The 19,299-nt window shown below is 28.9% G+C and overlaps 1 long non-coding RNA gene across 1 annotated transcript; it reads left to right on the plus strand.

Moving 5' to 3' along the window:
- Positions 1 to 6,399: 6,399 nt before the first annotated feature.
- LOC121173484 (uncharacterized) lies at positions 6,400 to 9,648 on the plus strand. The gene is made up of 4 exons (XR_005888489.1): positions 6,400 to 7,161; positions 8,964 to 9,011; positions 9,092 to 9,138; positions 9,231 to 9,648. It is a non-coding gene; the product is annotated as an uncharacterized lncRNA (long non-coding RNA).
- Positions 9,649 to 19,299: the final 9,651 nt, after the last annotated feature.

The following is a 19,299-nucleotide window of genomic DNA, read 5'->3' on the forward strand; positions in this document are numbered from 1 at the left end:
GAACTTATAATTTATTTGGTCTTATTTTTTATTTAACAAGTTTCTCTCTTGATTTTATAATATTTAATTAATTTTAATTAATAATAAAATATTGAAAATTGCCTGAAGGACTTTAAATTAGTCATACATTATAAAATATATTTTATAATTAAAATTATAAATCTAATTTTAGTTTAATTTGATGTAGAAACAAGAGATTGGAGATGGGCAATTGTTGGTGGAACTCGAAACAAGGACAATGTTGAAGTTAGAGTCTCACTTAAGTGAGTTTTCTAATAGTCTCTCATATTTGTAGATCAAGTCTTGCTTAAACTAGCCCTAGTGGAACAGTGATGTAACGAAGGTTTGCTTAAGCGAACTTCAACTCACATTTAATATACAGATGTTCCTAAGGCAAATCTTTGAAGATTCTTATCTCACTTATGCAAGCAATAAATTGCGCTTAAGTGAGATTCTTGTCTCCATCAAGGTTCATCCTTCCTTCATAATTTTCACTTCTTTTTACTTATGAGTAGCTAAATTTTCCCTTGTTAGGGGTTTAATGTAACTCGCTAACTCTCATGTAACATTCTAAGTTACTTATTAAAGTTTATAGTTAAATATTATTGTCTTTATCTATGCTTAATGCTTTCTTTGGATTAGTCTCCTATTTTTTGTTGTTTTGGTGTTAAAATCATTAAAAAATGATGTTTATTCCTTGAATTTAAAAAAGACAACTAACAGACCTTATATTTTAGAAATGAAGGTATATTAGCTATCTAAGAACCTATTTGATTAAGGCAAGTTGCTTGGCTAAGTTAATTCAAGAAATTGGTAGTCTAAAAGTCTAGTCAAGGAACTTAGATTCTTTCTATATAAGAAATTAGGGATAGAGTAAAATTGTAGGTTGGTGGTAATATTAATGTTATAACTTGAGTTTTTATCACAGTTGACACATGAGAGTATGGTGTGGTGAAGTCAAACCCCAATATTTTTTATTATTTTGCTAAAAAACATTTTCTGCACTCCAAGTGTTTGTGAAAATCCCAAAATAATTTTACCAATTTTAGTTCTTCATTTAGCTGCTAATCTTTATGCACTTTAGTTAGAATCATAAATTAAATTACAATTATTAATTCTTTGTCCTTAGTTAACCAATAGTGCATAATTAGCTTCATACTACACAAGTCTCTTGAGAGACAATTTGGAATACTTATAGTTACTTGCACGATTGAAGGAATGTATCAAGGAAGCAATGTGAAAAATAAAGGTTCGAGACTAATTCAACAATTCGCTTGACTAGATTTAGAAGTCAAATATTTAAAATAAATAGGTGAAATTTTAATATATATATATATATATATATATATATATATATATATATATATATATATATATATCCCTTGATAAGTCTATAATAGTTACAAGTTCAAAGTTTGAAACTCATGGGGTGAACGACCTTCATTCAATCAATCACTTTTACATGTTTCATGTTGTTGGGGGTATCATTATTAAAAAAAGTATCATGAAAATAATTATTAATTAATTTAGGCACAAGACAACAAGTCAAATTGACAAACATGATTATGTACATTGCATTTCAGTAATTTTTTATGGACCAAAATTGTTATATTGACTAAAATTGATGTGGATGGGGCCGAGGCAATAGAGATTTTTTTTTCCATTACAAATAATGTCTTTAAAAAAATTGCCTTGTGCTCAAGGTTGATTGAAGAAAACTTTTTTAGTGATGATTTTTCAAAAAGGGAAAGTCTAACTTCTACTCCAAAGTCATATCCTCATCTGATTGCATGAATTACAACAAAAACAATTAAAAAGCTTAATAGTTATTTTGAAATGTAGAATGAGTAAAAATTGATTGATTTTTTTTTACTAACCAGATATTTTCCCTTGACCTTCTTTGTCACTGAAAAAGAAAAATTACAAATAGTCAAAAAGATTATTAAGAGAAATATGGAAGTTGAGTACTTATTAAGAACAAAGTATCAACTCAAAACCTTCAATTAGTGCAATAAAAAATAATCACTAATGTGTACTATGTTATTAATATATTTAAAACAAAATGTAGTTAAAGACTATTATTTTCTGTTAAACCTAAATCCAACAAGCTAAAAAAAAGTTATTGTTTTCTATTTTATATATTGTAAGACTATGAAGTCAATAACATTTTTTCACAATTCAAATAGCATTATTTCTGAAAATCATATATGCTATTAGAAATATTATAGTTCTTTTTAAGAAATTAACGAGCTTGTAGTTAGAACTTAGAAGTGGTGGTGCCTTACATTAATAATTTTTTATTCAATTAAAAACAAAATAATTAAGCTAATTAATTTCCTCTATTTTAAAATTAAGTAGTTAATTTTTGTTTCTTTTACTTATTATACTTAAATTTTCATTTTTATCTAAATATTCAGGATAGAGGCTTACTGAAATTGGGTGAAACTCCTATCAAAAGGTCCAAAATTTAAAACTCATGAAGTCACCTGTAAGTGCTTTGCATTTTTGGAAAATCATCATTAAAGAAGTTACCTGAAAACAATGATCAATTAACTTAGACACAAGACAACAAGTCAAGTTAGCAAATATGATTATGATTATGTACATACATTGTATTTCATTGATTTTGTCCGTGTCAAAGCATTCTGTCAGGATGTCGAATAGGTCAATATACTCAAAGGAAGTTTTGTTTATTCTCACCTAAATCCATCAAACAAATCCAACAATTTTGTAATATTGCAAAACAATTCCAATAAAAAGAAAACAATAATGAAAGTGGAGAAAATTTAAACATTTAATTTCCATGTTGAATTTTGGGGAACTCAATCTTCATCTACCTGATTTACAAAATTAAAGAAACATTTCATTACATTAAATCGCATAAACATTCATTAAATTAAATCATAATAGCAACAAAAAAATTCACATGTTGTTAAGGACATAATTAATAATTAATACATATGGAATAAGATGGATATTCCTCCATCTCATTAATGTGATATTTTTTAGAAAAAAGTCCAAACTTTATAAAATTTAAGCACGTCAAAATATATAAAAACTACTATAACATATGGCATTCCACGTAATTCAAATCTAATAACTAATAAATAGATGTACTTGAGAATATGAATGACTTAATAATCTTGTCATGTCAAGACAATGAGTTGACAAAAGTCTTTCATGTAATTGATATGAATTTTTTTTTACTAATCTTCGTTAACAAATACCAATGAATGATGCGAGAATTTTTATAAAAAATTGAAAGAAAAAATACACAAAGGAATCTACCTATAAAGAGGATGAGTCAATGGATAGAGTCTTCATGAAAATGAATGATTATTAATGATAAAATAAGTTTGAGGAATACTTAGATGTAGTATTTATTTTTATAATATTTATCACAAAATGAATAATATTTTAAATGTGCTAACAAATTTATTTTTCTTTGACTTGCCATACAAGAATGGTTTCTATTCAAATATCCTGAAAACAATAATCAATCAATTTAGGTACAAGACAACACATCAAGTTGGCAAACAAGACTAAGACTATGATTATGTACTTACATTACACTTCACTAATTTTTTTTGATTCAAAATAGTTATCATTTATCTACCATTTAAGATTTGGGAATGTTATTGATATCATGCAACATTGAACTAAACTAATTTATCCTTAATGCGGTTTTATAAAAAAAAAATAAACAAATGCAAAAAAAATTGTTTTTACATCAACACTTTCTACCTATTAAAGTTATAAATTTAGTTGAATTTGGAAGCATAAACTTGTGTATTGTCATTAATAAGGATATAGGTGTGTATGCAATAGTAGGAAAGGTGCATGTATCTCAACCAAAATTAAGCAAAATTAAATTAGATAGTTATTCACATTTTAATTAAGCATCATTGCACAACGGACAAAATTATATATCAACAAAATTATGTAAATTACACTTAAGACATTATAAGTATAAGAACGAATAACACTATACATAAAATTCATTATTCTTGTTAGCTAAAAGAAGTCTTGGTTATAAATGAAAGCGAACTGACATTGGGTCATCTGAGGCAAAAACAATATTAGTGATATCATTGAGCTCATCTTGAGGACTTAGGATGATATGTAGTTCTATACACTTGTATTATATAATTCAATAACAAAAGATTACTTAGACACACATATATTAAAAAAAATAAAATAAACAATATTTTTCAATGTATTCATTTTGTAGAGACAATTATTTTCTATTGGTTGTTTGAGTTCGTTTCTTTATTTCTTTATACAACAACATATTTAAAATAATGGCAACATGATGCAATATGAAATTAAATTAAATTTAGTGGGACTATGAAGAAAGAAAAATAATAATTGAGAATGAAAACAAAATATACAAATGTTTCTATCTGTGCATGTTGAACATCATAAACGAGTAATCAAGTACCATTGTCTTTAAAAGCACCAGCAACCTGAAATGAAAAACATATTACTAGGTAACCTAGTTTATTTGAAACTTGGTTTTGATCAATAATAAGATAAATAAAATTGAATCATTTGCAATGATTAATGTATTGTTAATTCAATCTTCGAGTAAAAATGTAACTTTTAAGTTTATTTGAAATTTGGTTATGCTAGATAGGATTCTATTTGATAGCACTAAGGTTCTCATTCAGTTAGACATGCAATAAATGATTGTCTTCACCATCAAACAAGTTTGTAAATAATCATTATCCACTTCATGAGAAATTCTTCTCGATCCAAATCAAAAAAATAAATATGAAGTTACTAAAAATTATACAACTCTTAAAAAAGCTAAAATGGGAACTCGTCAAATACTTTCTTCTAATCCTCTTCTATAGACATTATAAAAAAACAAGAGAAAAATCATAATCACAAATTTATCTCCACTTATAAAAAAGAATGGAATAAGAGAAAAATAAATGACAAATTTGAAAGAATTTTTCTCTATTTATTTGAAGCATGTATAATCATATCTATAGTGATATCATATTTCGTTCCATTATTTATAGTGATATCATATGTATTTCTTGAAAATTGGTCACTCCGGCCCACTTGTTTCAGGTTGTTTGCGAGCATGTTTTTGTTTAGTTGTGTACCATATTTTTTAAACTTGTGTGCTAACTTTAAGGTGATTTCATGTTCTAATAGTCATAAAATCTCAAAAGAAAGAGGGGGGAGTGCACTTTTTTTCTTCTTACAATTGATAATTGATTTGCTTTTTAAGAACGGATGAGATGCATATATGGACAACCCTTTCTTCTATTAAAGTCCCTTTTTTTTCTTGCTTGGATGTTAATGTCATTATGCACATGTTGTTATCATGTCACCATTTGAGTCGTGAAGTTCTACTTAGATCTATGTATGTTATGTTTTGTCACTGATTGAATTTTCTTGAGGATTTTCCTTGGCTTTTAGGTAATATCATAGTTATTAGACTCGTTGGCTCGAGACCTGTGAGTTTCACTAATTTGAGGCGCGTGTTGAAACGAGCGTGGACATGACCCGGTGCGACTTGGCTTTGAATCAGTCACAATAACCTGATTAACTCATCGAATCATGCATTTTTTAGATTTTTTTTAAATTAAACAATATCATTCATATGAAAAAAAAAATTAATTTATACCACACACTTGTTATTTATATATTTGCTTACTTTTTTTTTGTCACTTTCAACTTTTTCTTAACTAATTTGTCTGTGCATATATTATATATAATTATGTTTGACAATGTACAAAAATAATAATTTTAATAAATAAATAATGATAATATATTTTAAATTCTAACTTAAAGTTGTGTATATTAAATTTTAAAAAAAATATGTTATGTGTTCAAAATTTTAAAAAATTCATAATTAAGCTTCTAAATGTGTTAATTTTATTGAAGTTTAAATATTAATTGTATAAATTTATAGATTATGAAATATTTATATATTTTTTAATATAAATTGAATCATACAAGTTAACTAATAATTTATTGGATCGATTTGGGATCCAATAATCCAATATTTCATCCGAGTTGATGACTAGTTTGATATCAATAATATAACCTTTTGGATTGTGATGCAGATGGCAGGTATATTCATCTTTACCCAAAGTTCATCTATACAAGAAGTAGATGTAAACCTTTGCTTGAAGATTCTGTAGTATTCAGTTCGATCGGGGGTTGAACTTATTGAATTTAGAAATTTTATTTAAGGCAATGATATAACGTACTTATTTATTTGTGTTACAATTTTCCCCGTCAGTTGGCCTACAGAGAGCATCATTGCTTAATATTTGATGATGTCGGTGATATTTAACATCGATTTTAATAAAAAAAATGATATGATAACATTTTTGTAAATAAAGCGTCTACAGGTTATGGTAAAATCAATGCTGTGTATTTTTGCCTCAACATCGGTTAGTTTTAAAACCGATGCAGGCTACCTTATATTTTTTTCTCATCAATTTTCACACTAATATCGCGCCATTCCTTTTCCTCCATTGATGGCTCCTTCTCTCTATCGCCCAAAACCCTCCAAGGCCATGCCGGTGAACATTGCATCACTATCCATCCACCAGAGAAACTCCACTTCAGGGTGAGACAGCAAGAGCTTCCGAATCAACGGAAGCTTGGCCCAAAACCCTGCCATCTCAGCGTCCAGAAGAGCCATGTTGTAGAAAATCTCAATCCTGTGGACCTTGCAGTAGTCAATCTTGTTCTTGATCGATTTGACAAGGTAGTGGTCTCCAACCGGGTTTTCACACGGTTTCGGGAACGAACCGGTTACAAGGAGGACGCGGGGTTTGTTGGGTCTGATGAAGTTGTTGTTGAAATTGGAAATGGATTCGGATTATTATTCAGGTTTGGTTTCTTTGAGGACGCGGCGAGCGCGGGCAGCAGAGAGGTGGTGGCGGATCTCGTTGAAGTCCTGCTCCGGCGTGCGAACTTGCCGACGCCGATGGTGCCGCGGAGGACAACCAACGTGAGGAAGAGGCAGAGGAACGTCACCGTGCTGTGGCGGCACGCGCGCTGCATCTGCCGGACGCGCCGAGGTCCCAGACACCGCTCCAGCATTGCTGTTCACTGAGTTGACTCAGTTGAATCTGACGAGTTTATTGCCTTTTCTGTTCCGCATCCCTCTCCTCTTAATTATCTATACAGGTAAACTATTCCACCTAATTATCTATACAAATTATTTTTAGCATTTTCTCACCAATCTAAGCTGAAATCAATTATCTATATCCAAAATAAGTTCTCAGATGAGGAAGACAGAATAATTTGCAGCCTTTATGTTAATATTGGAAGCAGGTATAATACTTACTAACATTTAATGCAAAAACACTATCAATATAGTGCCGAGCAAAATATTTTTAGCTTTTTCTGACCAATCTAAGCTGAGATCAATTATCTAAATGTCATTTTTTTCTTGTATTTTTTCTTTATTAGAGTCCAGAGTACCAGCAAAGCTATGGGTTACTAGACTGTTTTTATGTCCTATTTTTTTTGTGAAATTGTATGTGTCAAACATAGCAAAAAATTTCAGAATAAATATAAATGTGATGCCAATCTCCAGAGACCAAACTTAGAATTTGCTGAAAAGTGAATAGACTTTTCTAGTTGAGGCAAAAGGGATTAGTTATCCAATCTCTCTTCAGAATATATATATATATATATATATATATCATCAAAAAGTGAAACAATTACTAGCCTTATCACTTTGGATCATTTTGCCTGTCTACCTATGTGTAATAATGTATGCTTTCCCCAATTCCCTATTGCTAATTTGCAACTTTATCATTTAGCTGTCCAATACAATAATACATGCAATTAAGGTTATCAAATTCGAGAGTTTATGTAAACTCATAAGAGTTTCATAGACTTAATTCGTGGACTTGACTCGTAAGTTCATAAGAGTCCACTTTATATAAAATTAATAACAAACTATCTATGAACAACATATCAATTAAACATTTCAATAATATAATAAAACAAAATAATAAATCATAAATTTCACAATACTTAAATAAACAGTCTAATAATGTATTACTACTAGATAATAACTTGTAAATGTTATAATAGTGGTAGATCATTCCCATCAAGGTGTGATATTAGTAGAGAACAAGAGTTTGATGTTATTAAAGGTGAGAATTTTTTTATTCGAGAATAGTACATTAAATGAAGGTATGTTGAACACTAAAAAGATAGAAAAAACTCAAAATGACTTACATTTTGGTCTAATTTTTTTAACTTGCTGACTCGATAATAAACTCGAGAGTCTACCGAGTTTACTTAGAACTTATAAAATCTACTCAGAGTCTACTAAAAAAAGAATTTACTCACGAATCAACTCATAGAGAATATGTGGACTCGTAAACTCGTAAGAGTTAACAAGTTAACTCGAGAGTTTTATAACAATGCATGTAACATGTTATAGTTATTCAAAAAAATATAAATATATAATAAACTTTTGGTAGGTATTTTGATACGAGCTCAATTTTAGAGTGTAGAAAATTTAGGGAGATAAACTCCTTACTAGCATAGGTAGCCCTCTTAGAGACTGAAATTGCAGAAAAAATGAAAGAAGATTACAAAGGATTTCAGCATTGTAAATGCACTGAATCCTCATTTATCCTTACTCCTAGTCAAACCTTTCCTGTTGGATTATGCTGAAAGTGACGAGGTTGTGTCTCCTATTGTTGGTTTTGTTGTGATTTGAACAAGTGAATTTGGCCTTTAGAGAATGTCTGATTAAAAAATAAGGGTGAAAAAAAGGAATTATTAGCCTGTTTTAGTACATATGTGGCTTAAAAAGAAAGCCTACAGCTAGTGTCATATAATATTTGTCTTTGACATGTAGTCTATTTTTTAGAGATTGTGATAGTCATGTCACTTCACTTTCTAACCTAATGCAGTACTTTGGATTAACTTGATGTCTTGATGATAATTTATATTTTATGCTACAGGATGATTCGTACATCGAAAGCTACATAAGCACCATTGGAGTTGATTTTGTGAGTACAACTCTACAAAATTTTATCTGAAACTGTTTGAAGCAATGTCTAAACTCACCATTTCATGTCAATTTGTGTAGAAAATACGTACCGTTGTGCAGATCAGCCATTATTTAAGAATTCTAAGGTTAGCATATTAGAGGTCCATAAATGTCTTTATTTGCGTCATTGATGGGTTGTTGCATACTTAAACATCAGGCATTAATTTTCTTAATGCAGGAGACAAAATTTCATCTCTTCCTGATGAGACGTTGCCATATTTCTTCAGAAGATTAGCATGGTCTCCTGATGGTTCATTTCTACTTGTGCCCGCAGGTATTTGGTTTGAGCAGTAGTAGATCATGATTCAATTAATCTTACTTTTTGCACTAGTTCCATGGATGAGCTTTTGTCACTGCATGCAGAGATTCTTTTAGAATCTGGCCAGCACTTGAATATTTCATAGTTTATCATCTTTTATCTTACAAGGAAGTGGACGAGTCTGGTCAAAGGAGATTGAATTGTTGATTTTTGTATTGTTGGTTGCATTCTGATGTCTGGACTGTTTTTAAAATCAATAGATATTTTCAACTTATTGGTTGAATCATATCTATTGATTTCTTCTTTTGAGGCCTGAATTCCTGCATAGCATTTACCATATGCTCAGTTTCTTACTGATAAGTTTATGTCTCACTTTACCTATTCCAAGCTCTTACAAAATTAGTACTGCATCTAAATCTGTGAATGCGGCTTACATATTTTCTAGAAAAGATCTTTCTAGGTAAAATTTCAGTTGTATAAATTCAAAAAGCTTATATAAATTCAGCTGTATAAATTTGAAGAGTGACCAACAAAGTATAAATTTGTCATCCTTAATTTAATTGATAGTTGATCATAATTATATTCCAATCACAATTGTGTCAAAAGGATTATTATATTTTTTTGTCTGTCCTGTTTGAATATTTACATTAAATTAATTTACAGTACAATTGTGATTGAAAAATAATTGTGATCCTTAATATATGACACATGAATATCATATGAATCTCCAATGTGACATCAAACCTTCTGCCATTTTTTGAAGGGTTGAAGATTGCAAGAACAAGAATAGTTTTAAGAAAACTCGTGTAACTGCTTTCAATATTGTCGTTTTGAGCCAACTGACTTTGAGTACATTACAAGAACACAAGCTTATCATCAAATATACAGCACACACAGTAACACACTCTTACATCCAACAATAACACAAACACCGAAACACACATCAGTTAAAAATATTTTGGATAGAGCATGCCGAGCAACAGCTCTACTCGGCATTGCCTTGTCAGTTTCCCAAAATAGAGGGAAAAATGACATCCACTCACTGTAGGAACATCAGCCTTCTAAGGGAGGTAGAAGAAATAAAAGAATATGCATGGGGTGCTGCTAGTTTTGGTGAACATAGGGAACAAACTGTACTTTGCTGTAGTTACTGTTTTTATAGCCATAGTCTTTGGTTCGAAAGCGAGATTGAGATCTATATTTTACATAAACCTCTGACGGAACGGAATATTGCTACTTATTCTTATTGATCCAATTTACATTGACTTAGTTGGTTGACCTTTGTGTTTAGTTTTCTAAATAATATGTATAAATTGTTTATTTTAATATTTTTTGTACAAAATAATATAACAAAATATAAATAGCAAATTTTGATCTTACTAGGTCTGGTAAAATATATACCGCATGTGACAATATTCAACGGCATGCGGCAATCATGGCTTAATAATATTCAACGGTTTAAAACCTAAGTAAAATGACCCTTCAATTGACGTATTAAACAACTAAAAAAAACAAAGCAAATGTGCTTCAAATGAGTATCAATCTTATAATTAATTGCGTGTGAAACAAATAACAGTGCTGAGGTAAAGATGAAAAAAAGTGTTTCTTGATTTATCTTAAGACCCCGCATGCGGTACCTTCCCTCTGATAATGTTAATCTTAATGATATTAATTTTACGAATTTAAATAAACAAAAAATACTATTTGAATTTTGGTAAATAAGGCAAATTCATTGTTGCCACATAACTCCTGTTAGTTGAGTAGATGAAATACTTAGGTTTTTTTTTTTTTTTCGCTAACTATACCTTCTCTTTTCTATCTTTTCTCAAACTACACGTTTTTGAAAAAAAAAATTAATATATACCATTTTCATGCTACACTGTAAACTCCGACCATACACTTTTTTTTAATTAATTTGTATATTTAAATTTTTATTTTAATTTAAATTATTAAAATAATACAAATATTATATTATATAAATATATTTTTATTGATTTTAAAAATACTTTTGTAATAAAAAAATAATATTATTAAATATAATTATTTATCTTGTATTATTTAATTTATATAAGACATTTTGTAGGTGAATATTTTTTTTAATCTGAATTTTGTCTAATAATATATTTGTTTTAGTAAAAAGATTAAAACTTTTAATATTATTAAAATAATATTTTTTTATTAAAAAAATTTAATATTATTAAAATAATATTTTGTTAATAAAAATTAACAGGAAAATAGAAAAAAATATAGAATTTACTAGAAACATGATCATGACAAAAACAATTATTTCAACATGTCTTCATCTTAAATTTTTTCTCATCCAAATGTAATTGTTTAAGTATTTTATTTATAATGTTCTTCTATAAATAAATTGTTAAACAAAAAATATTATCATTTTTAAAAAATATAATGACATAAACAAAAATTATATTTAGTAACATAATAATATTAAAAGTTTTAATTTTTTTACCAAAATAAATATATTATTAGAAAAAATTCAGATTTTAAAAAAATGTTTACCTAAAAAATGTTTTATATAAATTAAAAATACAATATAAGTAATTATATTTAATAATATTATTTTTTTATTAAAAAATTATTTTTAAAATCAATTAAAAATACATTTAAATAATATAATATTTGTATCATTTTAATAATTTAAATTAAAATAAAAATTTAAACATATAAATTAATTATATAAAAAAGTTTGTATGGAAGTTAGGTGACCAAACCCGACTTTTCAATGCAACTTGAAAATGGTGTATATTAAAAAAAAATTCAAAACCATATGTAATTTGGAAAAAGATAAAAGAGAGAAGGTGTAGTTTGAAAAAAATATATCAATTAAAGCATAAATGGTGATTTTTCTATGTGAATCTGATTAGGCTTCTTTATGATGTAAAAACCGGTAAGGTCAATTGATCATTTATTAAAAATTAAATATTTGTGATTACAAAAAATTAAAATGAAAGTTAAGTTATTTTTCTTTTTCAAAGAAATTACGCACACCACCCTCTATCTCTCTCTCACTTAGCTTTTCTAAACCAGCGTCACCATCTCTCATCAAAGGTAATATTGAACCCTAATATAGACATTTGTGCAGAGCCTCTTCGATCGCAAAGGAGAAATGCCAGATAGCGGAGCCTCTTCGACTGCAACATCAAGGCATCTAAATTAGGGTTTATGATTCAAGGTTTAGAGTTAGGGTTACTTTTTAAGGGGCTATGGTTTAGGGTTAGGGTTTAATGTTTTAGTGTCAGGGTTTAAGATTGGAGTTGCATGAATTAGGGTTACTTTGTTACTTAGGAGATTCGAATGGATTGATAAATATATGTTAGCTGTGTTATTAATTTTATTAGTTAATATATTTTGGATCAAATCAGATTAATTTTTTTGTGTGGGTTTTTGAATAGAATTTAACGGATAAGGTATCCAGTGTGATAAGTTCTGGAGGTCGATATCCCTTGCATAAGAAAAAAATGAAATTATCATGATAATATTTTTAAATTTGAAGACTTTTTATTGTTATAAAGTTTGTTATTTAAGAGATTCGTATAAATTTATGTTAGCTGTATTATTAATTTTATTTATTAATATATTCTGGGTCAAATCTGGTCAATTTTTTTGTGAAGCTTTCGGATTAGAATTTATTTACCAGAGGGTGAGGTAAGTTGTCAAGCTCCATATCTCATACATAATTAAATATTGAAATTATCATGAGAATGTTTTTAAATTTGAAGATTTTTATGATCCGAATACAAATAGGACTAATTATGGTCTCTAAATTTTTTAATTTTCACTTTAGTCCTTAAACAAAAAATTCACAAATCATGGTGTTTTTGTCCGTTAGCATTTCTTGTTCTTTCCATTTAGTGTTCCATTAACTGGTGATATGTCAATGGGAGTGTCATGTGTTAATATGTTGTGGCAATTCATTTGTTGACAGATAGAATCCTCATAAAATGTTTCAAGGAGGATTTGACAATAACAGAATCAACCTAACAATATCTCTTGTTTGAGAAAGTAAAGGAACTCAGTTTTCAAATGCAACAAATTCTAAAATAAGTTTTCAACAACTAATTCAGGAATACACAACCTCAATATCTACATTCTAAGCATGTATTAAAACAATTTATGTATATAATATTTATTTAAAAACAAATAGTGCGTCAGAATAATATAGGAAATATCTATTTGTATAATGAAAATTTGGAAAATTCTTGTAGAATCTATTGAATATTTTATAAAAAAAATTACAACTTATTATTGTAAGAATATTGGTTAAAAACTTACATTTTATATATACAGTTTTTACAGTATTTTCTTAAAAAATATACATACAAATTACATTTCGCGTTCGTGTTCTTGATTTTTCTTCAATATCTTGTAAGATTTAGATGTTTTAAGCGCAAACTATCATTAATAATTAGCATAGAATTGGTTATTTGAATAATTCTTTCCGCCAGAGTTTTTTATTATGAAAAGATAATTATTATAAATCATACTTTTGCAAATCCAACGAATAAAAAGAAATTAAAAGTAAAAACAAAGATAATACGTTTACTTCAAAGGTTCGTTTAGAATCTTCTACCCAAACACAGACTAAGTATTCTAGTTGGAGAGCCTCAGTTCACTACAATCTGAAGCCTGCAGGGGCACGGGTACCCAAGTTAGCAACAAAGTACACAATACACTCCATCTCTTCTTAACTTGCGGCTCCAACTTAGCACTACTTATTCTTCATCTGCTAAAAGAGATCATGGGATAAAAGTCAATTCAAATCAAACCATTCATATATCCTAAACCAGCCCAAAAAATTGTGTTTATATTATGAAAAGAAAGATTCTCTCATTGCCTCTTGTAAATTGACCATAATCATTTTCGGATGAAAATGACCGCTTCTGCTTCTTTAAAGATGAAGATGGCAACATATACTGAGGACTAGTGCTTTCATGGACATATACTTTTTCTGAGTTTAGTTGCCTTGTTGTATTTGAGGCGCAGAGATTTATAAATCCTCTTCAGGTATTTAAAATTCTCAAGCACGTGCTTGTTTAAATGAAGATAGTTGTTAACTAAAATCTACAAATTTATGACAAATTTAAGAATAACAATATAAATATAGAAACTATCTATTTGGTTTTATTTTCAACAACTAACCGGATTTGGAGGAAATTTACTCGATCTCTTAATAGAAATCACTCATGTGTTGTAATTAAATCTCAGCCCCTTGCTCATGTCTAAACAAAGATCTTTAAATTGAAAATACATCATATCCAATATCCACTGAACCTGACAAGCATAAAAATAATTTATAGTATTGAAGTAAAAGATATATATTTTAAAACAATAATTTCGTGTGTGTTTGTGTGCAGTAAAAGATATCTATATTTTAGAACAATAATTTCATGTATGTGTACATTGCTCCGCTTCATTGTTACCCCATACTTATGTTGGAAAAATAAAATAAAAATGAAGGAAAATAATATACGAAAAAGATGCACAGTCTTAAATTAAATAACAAAATAACAGTAGCAAAATAAATTTAATTGACAACACATGAATAATGCATTATAACATACAACACAAGAAAAAAAATAAGGGAAGAAAGATGTAGCCTGGGTTGAAGCGCGTAAACGCCATCCTTAGAGAGAAAACGCCCCCACTGCACGGGTAAGAAATTCTGATTGCGCTCCTCTCCCAAGATACGACAACCTGTTGGTTTCGATCGTGTGCAGCGAAAGGATCCCCAAACCTTATGAGCACCAATGCTCTTACTCTCAAGAAATAAATTATTTTATAAGAGAAGACATAGAAAATTTTGGGAGAAAAAGATGAGGCTATAGTTCTGTCATCTTTTTAGAAATGAGAAAAGAGAATATATAGGCACAGGTCACCTTAAGCAACAAATAAAAAGCAACAGATGAGATATGACCGTTGAAAACTAACCTACAGTTGTCAAAACTTATCTAACAAACTAGTTTGACTCAGTTAAACTAAATCTTAAGAAAATCTAAAATAAATATTTTTATTTTATAAGATAGAATTAATATATGTTTATAAATTTTAAATTAAAACACAAATATTTACCAACATTTCCCCACATAATTAAAAATTTTAAAATATATTTTCTGAAAGATAATTTGTATAAAAACATAAGAGAAAGAGCATGTGATATTGTATTTCGGTATAAGGAACCTTCCGGGTTTGAGCCTTATACCTAGTGTTTATGAACTTCCATCCGAGAAATCTACAAATTTTTAACCGGACTTTAGTACACAGCCCCTACAATATTGGTGTTCAATTAGGTTCTAATCAGTGGTAGCGCGTTACACGGCCTTGCGCTTGTATCTTGTTTCGTGAGTGTCCCTTAGAGATTAGCCTATATCTCACAGTGGCGGCCCCACCACCACACTCACTAGGTGAATCCTCAAAGAGTGAGTTGTGACCCTCACCCCTACAATAATTGTCATCGGATTCATTAAGAGGTATTTTGTTTTTTTACCAAAAATACATATATAAATACCTCAACCTTAATATTGCCACAATTTATAATACACCTCGTCATAGGTATGAGAAACGGAACAGCTCCGTCAAATTTTATTTTGGTGTACTTTAGTCAACAAACAATTTCGTTGTTAACCGTTGAACTCCATTCATGGGATCACCAATCACACGGAGACGGGTGTCCATTGTTGTAACTAAATAATGGGCTTTAATCTCATTCCCCTCGACGACTCAAGTACTTGTTGACGCGTCAACCCTTTTGTAAGGGGATCCGCAATATTATTTTATGACCTGACAAAGTCAAGAGAAATGACACCATGAGAAATCAAATTTCTTATAGACTTATGTCTCACTTTTAAGTGTCTTTTTTTTTCATTAAAATTTTGCTAGTCACTTTAGATATAGCAATTTGACTATCACAATGCATTGGAATTGGAGGTATACACTTATTTAACAATGACAAATCACATAATACATTTTTAAGAAATTCAGCCTCACTAGTAGCAGTGTTTAAAGCAATAATTTTTTTTCCATGTGAAATAATAATTTGTCTAGTAAATTTTCATGATACTACACAATCATCTAAAGCAAAGACATAATCACTCGTCAATTTTATTTCATCAAAATCAGAACTTCAATTTTGTATCACTAAATCCCTCAATTACTTTCCAATTTACCAACTGCATGTGCAATATTAGACAGGCCTAGAGAAGTTTGTCAAATGCAACAAAGAAACGATACTTTGAGAATATTTATGTGAAGAAAATCCTTTACTTAAATTTTTCTTTAACTTGATGGATGAGTCATAAGGAGTAGAAACATGTTTCACATCAAAATAATTAAACTTCTTCAACAGCTTTTCAACATAGTGTGATTGGGTTAAAATCATGCCATCATTTTTCTTTATAAGCTTAATACCCAAAATCACATCTACAAGACCAAAGTCCTTCATATCAAAATTTCTAGACAAGAAAGACTTCACATCATTTATGAATTTCATATTACTACCAAATATCAATATGTCATCCACATACAAACATAAAATGACACATCCATTATCATCAAATTATTTCACATACACACATTTATCAGTATTATTGATTTGAAAACCATATGAAAGAACAACTTGATCAAACTTGTGTGTCAATGCTTTAGAGCTTGTTTTAAACCATACAAAGATTTAACAATTTATTTTTTAAGGAAAAATATTTTCAAAGAAAGTGACATCTCTAGATTGCATAATAGTAACATTAGAAATTTCAGTCACTTCTGAATTAACAACTAAGAATCTATAAGTAATATTATGTAAACAATATCCAACAAAATATAATTAATATTTTTTTTTCAATTTTCCTTTTCTTATTAATAGGGATATTAACCTTTACTAGACACCCCCACACTTTAAGATATTTCAGATTTGGTTCTCTTTTTCTTCATAGCTCATAAAGATTTTTTTATAAGGTACTCTATTAAGAATACGACATGCAGAATATAAAGTTTCACCAAAATGTTTATTTTATTGTTTTTGTGTGTTATATTTTCACATGTTTATTATTATTATAGTAAAAAGCTACATATATAGAGGCAACCAGTCACTAACGTGTAACAACAAAATATTTACAAAAAATAACGTTAAAAAACAGAAAATAAAAATCAAACAAACTTTCTAACATTAAATATTTGTAACGTTCAGAAAGAAAATTGACCGAGTAAAACATTGGTTCCTAACATATAGGAATGAAAATTAGTAGGATGCTTTTAGTTTTTCACATAAACTAATTCTAAAAGCATTTTATCTTTAAAACCATCATTAATAAAGAAAATATATTTTAATAATAAATTTCAAATTATAAGAAAATATTTTTCAACATTCTCACACTAATTTATAAATTTTTTTAAAAATGAAATAATATAAAAAAGCATTTTTAATGGAGCATAAAGACTCAATGTATCCATTATACACATTTTGATAAAATAGGATGCTACCGCAGAAAAGACTATGCAAGAAGAAAGTATAAAGTTTTTCTCTCTAAGACGGTTGGAAAAATAAAATAAAAATGAAGGAAAATAATATACGAAGAAGATGCACAGTCTTGAATTAAATAACAAAATAACAGTAGCAAAATAAATTTAATTGACAACATATGAATAATGCATTATAACATACAATAAGCACAAGAAAAAAAATAAGGGAAGAAAGATGTAGCCTGGGTTGAAGCGCGTTTAGAGAGAAAACGCCTCCACTGCACGGGTAAGAAATTCTGATTGCGCTCCTCTCCCAAGATACGACAACCTGTTGGTTCCGATCGTGTGCAGCGAAAGAATCCTCAAACCTTATGAACACCAATGCTCTTACTCTCAAGAAATAAATTATTTTATAAGAGAAGACATAGAAAATTTTGGGAGAAAAAGATGAGGCTATAGTTCTGTCATCTTTTTAGAAATGAGAAAAGAGAATATATAGACACAGGTCACCTTAAGCAGCAAACAAAATATGACCGTTGGAAATATGACCGTTGGAAACTAACCTACAGTTGTAAAAACAAATCTAACAAACTAGTTTGACTCATTAAAACAAAATCTTAAGAAAATCTAAAATAAATATTTTTATTTTATAAGATAGAATTAATATATGTTTATAAATTTTAAATTAAAACACAAATATTTACCAACAACTTAACTTATTCAGTATTATCTATTCAATATGGTCAAACTCACGGCCGAAAAATTTCTGGTTCTCCTCGCATCTTGGATATGTTTTTGCATATTCAACAGCAGCCAAGATAACTTTCTTGGCACTGTCATCATCAAAGTTTATTTCTTGCAATTTCATTTGACTCTAACAGAAAATACAAAAAAAAATGGACTAGAAGACAATTATCACAGCCATAAATATATATTAGAATAAGATATATAATTAATTACTCTATAAATTATACTTTTGTTTTTGCCCAGTAGACAGTAGCAGACTCTTGTGGATGAATGTTAGCAGGTCTAAAAGTGGAAATACAGGGATCAGAACCAGTATTCTGACATGAAGAAATTTGATTATAAACACCCAGATCATGAGTAAGAGGAGTAGAAGTATCTGTAGATTCATTAGAAGAGCCAGACTCATGACTTGGAACTTCAACTGAGGAAGCAGTGGGAAAATTCTGATATATATTCTGTAAAGTAGAGGATCTTATTCTGGTTATCTCATATTTTCCTTAATGTATTATGATGTGAATGAGAATTCTCTGAGTTCGAGAACAAAGAAACCTCCAAGGAAAATAACAGAGAAGGGGAAAATTAGACTTCATTCAGCATTCTCATTCATATAGCAATTGCTGAAAGAATTCATAACAATTGGGAGAAGTTCCAAATCTTTGTTTGCTATTGATAAAAAAAAATAGAGAGATCAGTAACACAGCTGTTTGTTAACAGAAAACTAATTAAAACGGTTGTTATCCAACTGTAGTAACTAATTGAAAATAGTGTA

The sequence above is a fragment of the Glycine max genome, chromosome 14 (assembly GCF_000004515.6).
Source record: "Glycine max cultivar Williams 82 chromosome 14, Glycine_max_v4.0, whole genome shotgun sequence".
NCBI lineage: Eukaryota > Viridiplantae > Streptophyta > Magnoliopsida > Fabales > Fabaceae > Glycine > Glycine max.